Source organism: Phoca vitulina, unplaced genomic scaffold (assembly GCF_004348235.1).
Source record: "Phoca vitulina isolate PV1807 unplaced genomic scaffold, GSC_HSeal_1.0 scaffold285, whole genome shotgun sequence".
Classification (NCBI taxonomy): domain Eukaryota; kingdom Metazoa; phylum Chordata; class Mammalia; order Carnivora; family Phocidae; genus Phoca; species Phoca vitulina.
Window position 1 is genome coordinate 23941 of NW_022589972.1, and position 11830 is coordinate 35770.

Consider the following 11830-nt stretch of genomic DNA (forward strand, 5'->3'; position numbering starts at 1 on the left):
TGAAATATCTGCAGTGGTTTCTCTTTTCACGATTGTACCCTAACCGATACCTCAGTTTCCTTATCTGTAAAGTGGAAATTACCAATAACACAACATAGTAAAAAGTAACCTCTTAGAAAAAGAAAAAAAAAAGTAACCTCTTAGAATTATGGCATGGATTAAATTACATGGATTAAATCCATGTAAAGTGTTTAATAAAGCGTTTAACACACAGTAGATGCTCAATAAATGTTTATTACTATTTTTTGTAAAGGGCTATTCATATGATTACCAAATGGGCACTACCAAAAACCAGTTTATTCTGCCTTTTTCCTAACCTATCATCAACATTCCTACCTTAAAAACGTATACACACTGGGGCTCCTAGCTGTTTCAATTGGTGGAGCGTGCAACTCTTGGTTTCTGGGTTGTGGGTTTGAGCCCCACGTTGGGTGTAGAGCCTACTTAATTAAAAAAAAAAAAGATTAAAAAAAGACATGCACGTTGTCGCTACTTTGTCTATTGGGGAGTTTGAGCAGCCACAAAGTACAACATAAGAAGCCAAGATTATAGGGGCGTCTGGTTGGCTCAGTTGGTTAAATGTCTGACTGGTGATTTCAGCTCAGGTCATGATCTCAGGGTCATGAGATCAAGCCCTACGTCAGGGTCCACACTCAGTGGGGAGTCTGCTTGAGATTCTCTTCTCCCTCTGCCCGCCCCCACTCTTGCATGCTCTTGCTCTGTCACTCTCTCTCTAAAATAAATAAGTAAATCTTTTAAAAAAAGAAGTCAGAATTATATATAGTTCTCAGCACTGTCAACTGTGAAAAACATCTCTGGAGTTAGACAATTTCTTATTATCTTGAAGATTTTTTTTTTAGTATGATTATTGTGATGGTTAAATTTCATGTGTCAACTTGGCAAGGCTGTGTGCCCAGTTGTTTGGTCAAATACTATTCTAGATGTTGCTATGAATATATTGTTAGATTTAATGACAGCTACAAATCAATTGACTTTAGGTAAAGTCAACGTGTAAAGATGAAATTTGTGTTAACATACAGGGGGAGGGTAGGAGCTGTATAAAAGCAAGGTTCCTTTTTTTTTTAAAAAAATATTTTATTTATTTGAGAGAGAGAAGAGAGAGAGTGAGCACGAGCAGGGGGAGAAACAGACTCCCCACTGAGCAGAGAGCCCAATGCAGGACTCGATCCCAGCACCAGGAGATCATGACCTGAGCTGAAGGCAGATGCCCAACTGACTGAGCCACCCAGGTGCCCCAAGAGCAAGGTTTCTGTATGCTATTGAAGTTAAGGTGATATTAGTACAAAATAGATTGTAATAGGTTTAAGAGTCTAATTATAATCCCCCCCAGGGTAACCAGTAAGAAAATAACTTTTAACATTTTCAGAGAAAAGGAAATGAGAAAGGAATAAAAATGGCACACCATAAAAAAATCATGTAAACACAGAAGAAGGAAACAGATATTGAAGAACAACAAGAAAAAAAAGAAAAAATAGCAAATTGAAAAGAGAAAAAAGTAGCAAATTGAGAGCAATAAGATTTTCCTTGTCAGTAACTACTTTAAATGTAAATGGATTAAACTCTCTTTAAAAGTAGAGACAGATTGGGGTGCCTGGGTGGCTTAGTCAGTCTAGTGTCCAACTCTTGGTTTCAGCTCAGGTCATGATCACAAGGTCATGGGATTGAGCCCCAAGTTGGGCTCCGTGCTCAGCAGGAAGTCTGCTTGGGACTCTCTCCCTTTTCCTCTCCCTTTGCCCCTCCCTGCTTTTTCTCTAAATAAATAAATAAAATCTTAAAAAAAAAAAAGCAGAGCTAGTTTGACAGACTAGATTAAAAAACAGCAACCATGATCCCACTATATGCTATCTAAGAGACTCAGCTGAGATCTAAAGACACAGGTAGATTGAAAATAGAAAGATAAAAATAGATATTCCAGGCAAACAGCAACCGAAAAAGAAGTGGTATGGCTATAATAATATCAGACAAAATAGATTGGTAGTCAAAAACTGTTGCAAGAGACAGAGAAGGACATTATCTATTGATAAAAAGGTCAATCCATCAGAAGATAGAACACTCATAAACATACACCTCACAACAGAGCTAAAAAATATACGAAGCAAAAATGGGCAGTACAGAAGGGAGAAATAGACAATTCTGCAACAATCATTGGTGACTTTAATATACCACTTTCAACAATGAATAGAACAACTGAAAGAAGGTCAGTAAGGAAACAGAGGGCTTGAGCAACAGTATAAACCAGCCAGACCTAATCCAGACCTATGAAGGATATCCCATTCCAAAACAGCAAAATAAACATTCTCAAGTGCACGTGGAACAGTTCTCCAGAACAGACCAGATTTTAGGCCACAATACAAGCCTCAAAAACATTTGAAAAGATTGAAATCACAGAAGTATCTCCTCTGGCCACAGTGAAATAAAACTAGAAATCCGTAACAGAAGGAAAACCAGAAAAACGCACATGTATGTGGAACTTAACCAACGTGTTCTTAAACAACCAGTGGGCCAAAGAAGAAATCATAAAGGAAATAAAAAAATATTTTGAGATGAGTAAAAATGAAAACACAATATACCAAAACTTATGGGATGCAGCAAAAACAGGGCTCTGAGAAAAATCTAGAGATCTAAATGCCTACATGAAAAGAGAAGAAAGATCTCAAATAAATAACCAAACTTTACACCTTAAGGAACTAGAGGAGGTTCCTAAACTAAAACCAAAAGGCAGCAGAAGGAAGGAAATAATAACAATTGGAGCAGAAATCGATGAAATAGAGAATGGAAAATAGAATTAATGCAAGGGTATTAGGACTATAGAATTGTCCTACTCTTACGCTTTCCTACTGACTTCACAGACAACAAAGCATACATATTTCGAGTCTAATCTTGATAAAGGATGATCCATTTAGCAACTAAAATGGAACTAGCTTAGATATGTTTAGGATGCATTCAGCCTGCCAATTCTGAAATTACTCCATTCCTGTCAAAGTTCTTGTTTTTTGGGGATTCACCACATATGGCTATCAAAGTTGGGGAGAGTGATGGGATTAAAAGGTGCCCACAGATAGTGTTACAGAATGTAAGGTGTCTTTGATGACAAAGTTTATGGAAACATCCACAGGGTGATAACTATGCAAACAGGCAAGGATACCAAGTGTTGGTTCCTTGGACTTCCTCAGTGGTTGTATGGCTATTGATGATAAGGCCCCACTAGAATGAGGCTTCTGCCAGGCTTTTCTTTTCCCCTCTCCTGATCTGGGAGAATCTTTATACCTTTATGGCCCTCCCTAGAAAGAAGACTTATATGTTTGCCTGTTTACCATTTGCTTCTCCTGTCTCTGATCTCCAGTGTGTTTCATGAGAAATCTATACAGCAAACCCCACAACATTTATGTTATTTTATGCTTGTCAGTTGGTAACTAGCACAAACCAACTCAGCACATTCCTGACCATTTACTTAATGGGATCAAAGGTTAATCTCCAAGGTGCTTATATCACAAGTAGGCTTCAGAACTGAAACCCATTTCTGCACAGATGATTGTAAGTGTTGTACTAAAGTGAGACTTTGCTTTAATATTTGTTTCTATTGTATGAGTTCAAGTGTGATTCATTTACAATTTTTTTTTACTTTTAAAATCAACTTTATGGATATAAAAATAGCATAAAATGAAACACATACATTTTAAGTTACAGTGAGTTCTGAGAAATGTAACCACCACCACGGTCAAGAATACTCTCCTCCCCAGAATTCCCTTGTACCCTTTGCAGTCACACCCAAACTCTGATTTGCTTTCAATAAAAATTTATTAGTTGCTCCTATTCTAGAACTTCATATAAATGGAATTACACGGTATATAGTCTTTTATATCTTTCAGCATAATGTTTTTGAGATTCATCCATGTTGCTGTGTATTTAATAGTTTTTTTCTCTTTTAATGGGGAATAGCATTTATTGTATGGAAGAACTGCACGTTGTTTATCCATTTACCTGCTGATGGGCATTTGGGTTGTTTCCAGTTTTATCTGTTATGAATAAAGTTGCTCTGAACATTTGTGTACAAGTCTTTCAGGGAATATGTTTTTTTTCCTACCTGGGAGTGGAACTGCTAGGTCATATAATAAATATATGCTTAACTTCAAAGGTCAGCAAAAGTTTTTTCTAAGGGCCAGAAAGCAAATATTTTAGGCTTTGTGGGTCATATGGTCTCTGTTACAACTGCTCAAGTTGGCTATTGTAATGTGAAAGCAGCTATAGGCAGTATATAATTGAATGAGCCTGACTGGGTCCCAATAAAACTTTATTTACAAAAATGGGCAGTGGGTCAGATTTGGTGTGTGGTCCATAGTTTGCTGAACCCTGGCAATCAAGGTTGCAAAGATACACTCCTATGTTTTCTTCTAGACATTTTATAGCTATAGCTTTTATATTTAGATTTAGATCAATTTTCTGTTAATTTTTGTAGATGGTGTGAGGTTAGGATGAAGGGTCATTTTTTTGTTCATACTGTTTTTTCTTGTTTCAGTAACATTTGTTGAAAACACTATTCTTTGCCTCTTTGAATTGCTCGCACCTTTATCAAATGCAATTGAGTGTATGTATGTGGATCTACTTCTGGACTCCCTATGTGTTTCTATTGATTTATATATTTATCCTTATGCAAATATTCCATGGTTTTGATTACTATGGCTTTATAATAGGCCTCAGATTTAGAGGGTATAACTCCTCCAAATCTGTTCTTCTTTTTCAAAATCATTTGCCTAGGGACGCCTGGGTGGCTCAGTTGTTAAGCGTCTGCCTTCGGCTCAGGTCATGATCCTAGGGTCCTGGGATCGAACCCCACATCGGACTCCCTCCTCCGCGGGAAGCCTGCTTCTCCCACTCCTCCTGCTTGTGTTCCTCTCTCGCTGGGCCTCTCTCTCTCAAATAAATAAATAAAAATCTTAAAAAAAAAAGGCTACCTCCGTTTAAAAAAAAAACAAACAACAAAATCCTTTGCCTATTCTGGGTCCTTTTCATTTCTGTAAACATTATAGAATCCACCTGTTACTTTATGTAAAAACAAAACAAAACAAAACTGCAGTGATTTTGATTTTGATTGTATTGAATACATAGACAAATATGGGGGAATTGACATCTTAACAGTATTGAGTCTTTCAATCCATAAGTAGTTAATACTCTGACAAGTACTGTTTATCATGTATATGTATAATTTTTATTAAAAATAGTAATAGTAGTCCTCAGAGTGCCAGGATTATAGAATACTTTTGTTCTTTTTACTTTTCTGTCTCAAAAATATTATTTTAAAAATATTTAGCTAGGGCGCCTGGGTGGCTCAGTTGGTTAAGCGACTGCCTTCGGCTCAGGTCATGATCCTGGAGTCCCGGGATCGAGTCCCGCATCGGGCTCCCTGCTCAGCAGGGAGTCTGCTTCTCCCTCTGACCCTCCCCCCTCTCATGTGCTTTCTCTCCTCTCATCCTCTCTCTCAAATAAATAAATAAAATCTTAAAAAAAAAATATTTAGCTAGACCAAAAAAAGATAGTAATTTTGGTTATGCAACAGCTCAATTTAATTTGAATGATTCAGAGACAAGTAACTATATTAGAAAAAGAGAGGATAATTGTTTCTGTCTTTCCAACTAAAATAGAAGATTCATTACCACAAGAAAAAATTATTTGCTGGTGTGTCCTTAGCAACTAAACTTTAAAAATACCATTGAAAAAAGAATGGGGAACTGCCTATTCATCTACATCATGAAAGCACCTTCGTCCAAATAGCTTTTTTGACACTGTGAATTTATAATGTTTTCTTTTGAAAACCAAAGAAATAATGTATTTCTAAATTTCCCCACAGAAAAGCCAAGAAACAATGACCAATCTAGTGGCATTCTAGAATGAACATCAATCCAGTGTTCATTCTATAATTTCCCACTGCAAGAAACCAGAGCTTCTTGGAGAAGTAGTTGATTCCAGGTCTATGCAGGAGAGTACAAGTTAACCTGGATCATCCGATATTCGTGAGGGGAATTAAATTTTACCTCTTAAATGGAATATTCTAGAATTTGTAGGCATATTTCCTTTCCTTTCCTTCTCTCTCTTTTTTTTCCTCTTTTCTTTTCTTTTTTTTTTTTTTTTTTTTTTTAAAGATTTTGTTTATTTATTTGACAGAGAGAGATACACAGCGAGAGAGAGAACACAAGCAGGGGGAGTGGGAGAGGGAGAAGCAGGCTTCCCGCAGAGCAGGGAGCCCGATGCGGGGCTCGATCCCAGGACTCCGGGATCATGACCTGAGCCGAAGGCAGACGCTTAACGACTGAGCCACCCAGGCGCCACCTTTCCTCTTTTCTTTTAGAGAGAGAGAGAGTGAGTGAGTGTGGGGAGGGGCCGAGGGACAGGGAGAGAGAGAATCCCAAGCAAGCTCCACACCCAGCATGGAGCCACGCAGGGCTTGATCTCACAGCCGTGAGATCATGACCTGAGCTGAAATCAAGAGTTGAACGCTTAACCAGCTGTGCCACCCAGGCACCCTGTAGGCACATTTTAAAACCACAAGTCCATTATATGATTTTCATTTTTTAAAAGTACCCAGTTATTATTCATATGCATCCTTATGAAATGCAAACCATATAGCATTCTATACAGTAAAACATTGAAACCCCTTCACAACTGAACTTACCCACACCCCTACTCTAACCTTCCTAACATGACTTTCCAGACTTTTTCCTATTTACATGCACACACGCACTTCTGTACATGGACACATACAAATTTAGAGTTTTTATTACTGCATGAATGGGCTCACCTTACCATTTATTTATCAATCAAGACAGAATATGTTTTGAAGCTCTTTCCATGTCAGTGTAGAGCTAGCTCATTCTTCTTAAAAACTGCACTGTGTTCTATTGTGTTGACATAATTTACTTAACCAATGACTAACTGGAGGACATGAAATGGTGCCCTCTCTTTTTTTTCTATTATAATAAATATCTTTTCAGTCTTGTCCTCCTAGTTCTAGAAATTAAGGACCTAGGAGTGAAAAAATTGTTCAGTTAAATGCTATCTGTACATCCAATTTTGACAGTAATTGCCAAATGATGGGTTCATGGGAAGTTGCTCTAAAAGGGAAGTTGTTCTAAAAGGGAAGTTGTTCCAGGAAGAAACATTTTTATCAGTTGGGATGTTTTGCAAGTAACAGAAAAAAACCCAAAGTATCCAAAATCTAGAAAAAGTTAGCAAATGCAAAATAGCATTCCTGTAACTGAACCAAATGAGACCCCCCCCCCCCCCCACGGCCCCATGTTGCTCAGTACACCAATAAAAGTTGACAACTGAGCTTTTGCTGTGAAGAAAGGTAGGTTATTTATTGGCGTGGTACCACCCAAGAGAATGTAAGCGAATGCTCAGAAGTCGCAAACTCCCCCATGGTTTGCAAGTGAGAGTTTTTAAGGGCATAATATGGGGCAGGGGTCTCCTGAGAAGGTAGACGCTATTGATTGGAGGCTTCTGAAGTCGTGTTAGTCTATTACTTAATAACTTCTGGTGCCATTTCATCTGGTCACAAGGAGATCTGTTCCATCACAAGAGACTTGGAATCTGAAAAATATCTGTGTTCTTTAGAAAGTTTCATTAGGTGCATGTGCTGATTGTATCTTAGGGTAGTACTGATTAAAGTGGGTGAGCTAAGTACTTACACAAGCCTAAGCTAGTGGGGCTGCGTTCCTGCACGTTCCTTTGAATAAGCAGGCATTCCCATCTGGTGAACCTAGGCCTACATGTTCCTTGGCAGGTCCTGCTGAGCCTGAGGACAATGACCTTTAGTGTTCATTCCTTCATCTGGTCTGACCACGTGGATGCCGGTTTCACTTCCCTTCACTTCCCCAGTGCAGTGACTCAGATCCTGCGGATTCAGAGTAACTCCAAAACGTGGGGTGGAAAGACAAGGTCATTTAATGCTAACAACTTCAGCCGAGTGTTGTTTGCTCTGCTGCAGTTAAAAAAGGAACAATAAGGATGCCGATTTGGGGCGCACGGCGCGGTGGGACGCGGGGCCTGCGCCGGCGGCGGCCCACCCTCCACCCCTCGGCCCCGCGGCCGCAGCAGCGTCTCCCAGCGGGCCCAGCCCCACAGGCCGCTGGTCCGGAGGGGGCCGCCCGGGCCGCGGCGCCTTTGGATGCGGTGCGTGGCGGGGAGGGTAATGGAGCCACGGAACGCAGGACGGTTGGAGAGGGCGGGTCTGGGCCGCGAGCTCGGCCACCTCGGGCAGGCCAGCGGGCCTGGGTGATGGCTTGGTCCTGGTCACACAAAACGAACCCCTTCCTAGACAGCGCGGACAGAGGCCTCGGGCCGGAAGCGAAGGGGCGCCTGGCGACAGCAGTTGGAACCGTGGTGGCGTCAGGTGGCAGAAGAAGGCAGCACCCCGGGCCCATGGGGAGGGCCGCCGCCCTCGGGGGGGTCTGCTGGCTGCTTGCAGAAGGCCCGGGCCTGAAATAGGAAGAAGCGGCTCTCCACGTTCCCCCCCGCTTCATACCTCTAGGCCTTGTTGGACGGCCTCTAGAAGCGCACCGGGTGGGACACGCCTCCGTGTTCACTCCCTGCTGAGAGGACATGGAGCCGAAGGCCGCGAGGAGAAAGAGAAGAAACTTTTATGTCAGGCGGGCTGTACTCAGGAAACAATTCACATTAAAAGCCGTTGTTCTGTGTGTATTCCTCACTGTACACACTTGACAGTGCTAAGTACTTTTTTTTGGGAATTTCTTTCTAGATGTCCGGAAGTGCCTGATACATGTTAAGACTAAAGTTTGTGCAGTAATTCATTATGTAAAAATTTTTGGTTCAAATTTATAATATGAAGATAAAATGAAACCTCACTAAAAGGGAGGCAAGAAGCTAGACAGGGGAGCTCATACCCTAACTGAACAAAAGGAGGGTTCATCCACCTGATGCACCACAAGCCAATAAAAAAACCAAACCGACACTGAGTTTTGGCAGTGAAGGAAAGCTATTTATTGGTGTGGTGCCACCCAGAAGAATGGGGATTTAGTGCTCAAAGCCCGAACTCCCTAATGGTTTGTAAGGGAGGATTTTAAAGGCATAGTTTGAGGCCCACGTTGACTGGAGGCTCATGAAGTCATGTTAATAGATGTTGCTTAGTAACTCCTGGTGCCACTTCATCTCGTCACGGAGAGGTCTGTTCCATCTCAAGAAGCTTGGAATTTGGGGGCACCTGGGTGGCTCAGTCAAACGTCTGACACTTGATTTCAGCTCAGGTCGTGATCTCAGGATCTTGAGATTAAGCCCCGAGTTGTGCTCTACACTCAGTGCAGAGCCTGCTTAAGATTCTCTCCCTCTCCCTCTGCCCCTTCCCACCCCTCCTGCACTTTCTCTCTCTCTCAAAATTACAAAAAAATTTTTAGAAAAAGAGGCTTGGAATCTGAAAAATATCTTTGCTCTTTAGAGATTTCGTTAGCTATATGTGGTCATATCTTTAGGGTAGTGCTGATTAACTACTGATACATGCATAAGCTAGGGGGTTGCATTCCTTCGTGTTCCTTTGAATCCTAAGTAAGCATTCCTGCCTCATGAACCTAGGCCTACATATTCCTTGGCTAGTCCAGCTATGCCTGGGGACAATATAACCTCTGGTGTTCATTCTTTCATCTGAACTAACAAGATGGATGTTGGCTTCAGTATCACTCCAGGTCGATTACAGGAAGAATTGTCAATTATAGACCCCAACAGAAGAATTGTCAACAGGAAAGAATAATCAGTTAGAGGCCCCAACAGGAAAAGACATAATTGCTTCTCCTATAGGAAATAGACTACCACAGCCACTCAACCAATGAGAAACTGTCCTCACCCTGAGCTCCTGCTTCTCTCCAATGGACTTTTTTCAAAACAGCCCCTCCCAAATGCCCTTTCTTCTCCAGAGAATAAAGTTCCTCTCCCTGTTTTGTCAGACTTGCCTATGGTTTTGCTGTAGCTTGCATGTCCTGGATTGCAATTTTTTGCTATTCCTGAATAAACCCGTTTTGCTGGTAAAAAAACAAACCAACAAACAAAAACTGGCTGGCTTTTTTTGTTAGGGTTAACAATAAGATATATTGCTTGTTTATTTTGGAATGGCCAAACCACTTCCTTGAGTACACATTGTGTTTGTGCACTGGTTTGGTGGAGGAGAGAGGAGAAGCAAATGTAAAAGCCTCCATGCAAGTCTATTTATACTCAGGCAAGATTAACCATCATGCCTCTGGTTTATACATTATGTTCTGCATTGCTGTGTATGTAACAGTGCATATAATGGACAAACGAGTCCTCATTTACAGCATCTAGTCTTTGTGGTTGTTAAAGAGGTTGGCAGTTTATGACAAGAGTATAGATGTTAGACGAATACATTTTGTATGCTTTGTGTTAAAATTCCTAGGAAAGATTGTCTGCTGAGAATTTGAGCATTATAGCCCACTTAAAGCCACACTCCAGTGGACTCTAAGTCAAGGGTGGGTGATGGCCCAGCAAGACCTAAGAAGTGACCTGGAGACAGCAATGAAGACATAGGTTTATAGGGGGAACTTACATACAGGGAATTAAGGGGTGGCAGACTGAAAAAAACATCTGCTGCTGGGATCTACATGCAGCAAATTTTATAGTGTAGCAACTAGCCTCGTAAGTTATCTGTAACCTTTTCCCTCCTTGCACGGCCAGGGCCAGCGTTCCAGTGAGATCAAGGCCTGCCATCTGGGCATTCTTTGTTACAAAGGAGATGCTCTGGGTTGGCTACCCCCAGAGCCCCTGACCTTGAACCCTGAATGACACGTTCTTCTACATATTCTGCTTGATGGGAATATAGACAGAGCACAGGATCCTTACATTCTCAAGACAGTGATTGACAGGGGCATCCAGGGTGTGCTTGCACAAACCAGCCATCTAGCATTTACCATACACTGGGTGGGTGGGGAGAGGGAGAAAAAGAAAGGGCTCTAGGTCAGAACCTAGAAGATACTTTCAGATTATAAAGGTAGTTATATGTGTGCACTTTACTCAGAACTGCTCTATATAGTAGCCAAATGTCATCCTTATTTGAAACAGCTAGTCTGTGTAGATGTTTTGCAGTGTCCAATGCCATATGCTTAAAGTAGAAGTAGTGAAATATCACTCTGTAAATATCTTTGTGCTAAAATTCATAGGAAATATTATCTTTTAGAAATTTAATTGCCCAACTACCTCTGTGAGTAGTATATTACTGTCTATACTTGTTTAATAGTTTTGAGGAGGGAAAGAAATATGAAAAGTAATATACTAATGTGTCCATATTTGGATAGTTTCAGACAAAACTTTTTTTTAATATGTCATATGCATCTTGTTTTGCTGTCTACATAGTATGTATAATAGACAAATGAGTCCTAATTTTGTGCCATCTAGTCTTCAGATGTAAAGAGGTTACCAATGTATGACAAAGTAGACTTAGTAAAATTAGCACATTTTGTACAGTTTGTGTTGAAATTTATAGGAAAGCCTACCTTCTGTAAATAACTTTTGGATATGAATTCGTTCAACCACCTCTAAGCTTGTACTTGTCCACTGGATTGAAATGGAGAGAAGGAAGTCAGGAGGTTCAAGGCCCAAATGGTCATATTTAGAAGATACCTCAGTTGTAACCATTTCTATGTGGGTGCACTTTTATTTAATAGTACTATGTATATATCATGTATAATTAAGTTATTTGAAATATCTAGTCTTTCTGGATGTTTAGAAGTGCTTTATATAAAATTAGAAGTAGTAAAATAATATTTTGTAAATAGATTTTTTAAAAAATTTATTTTAT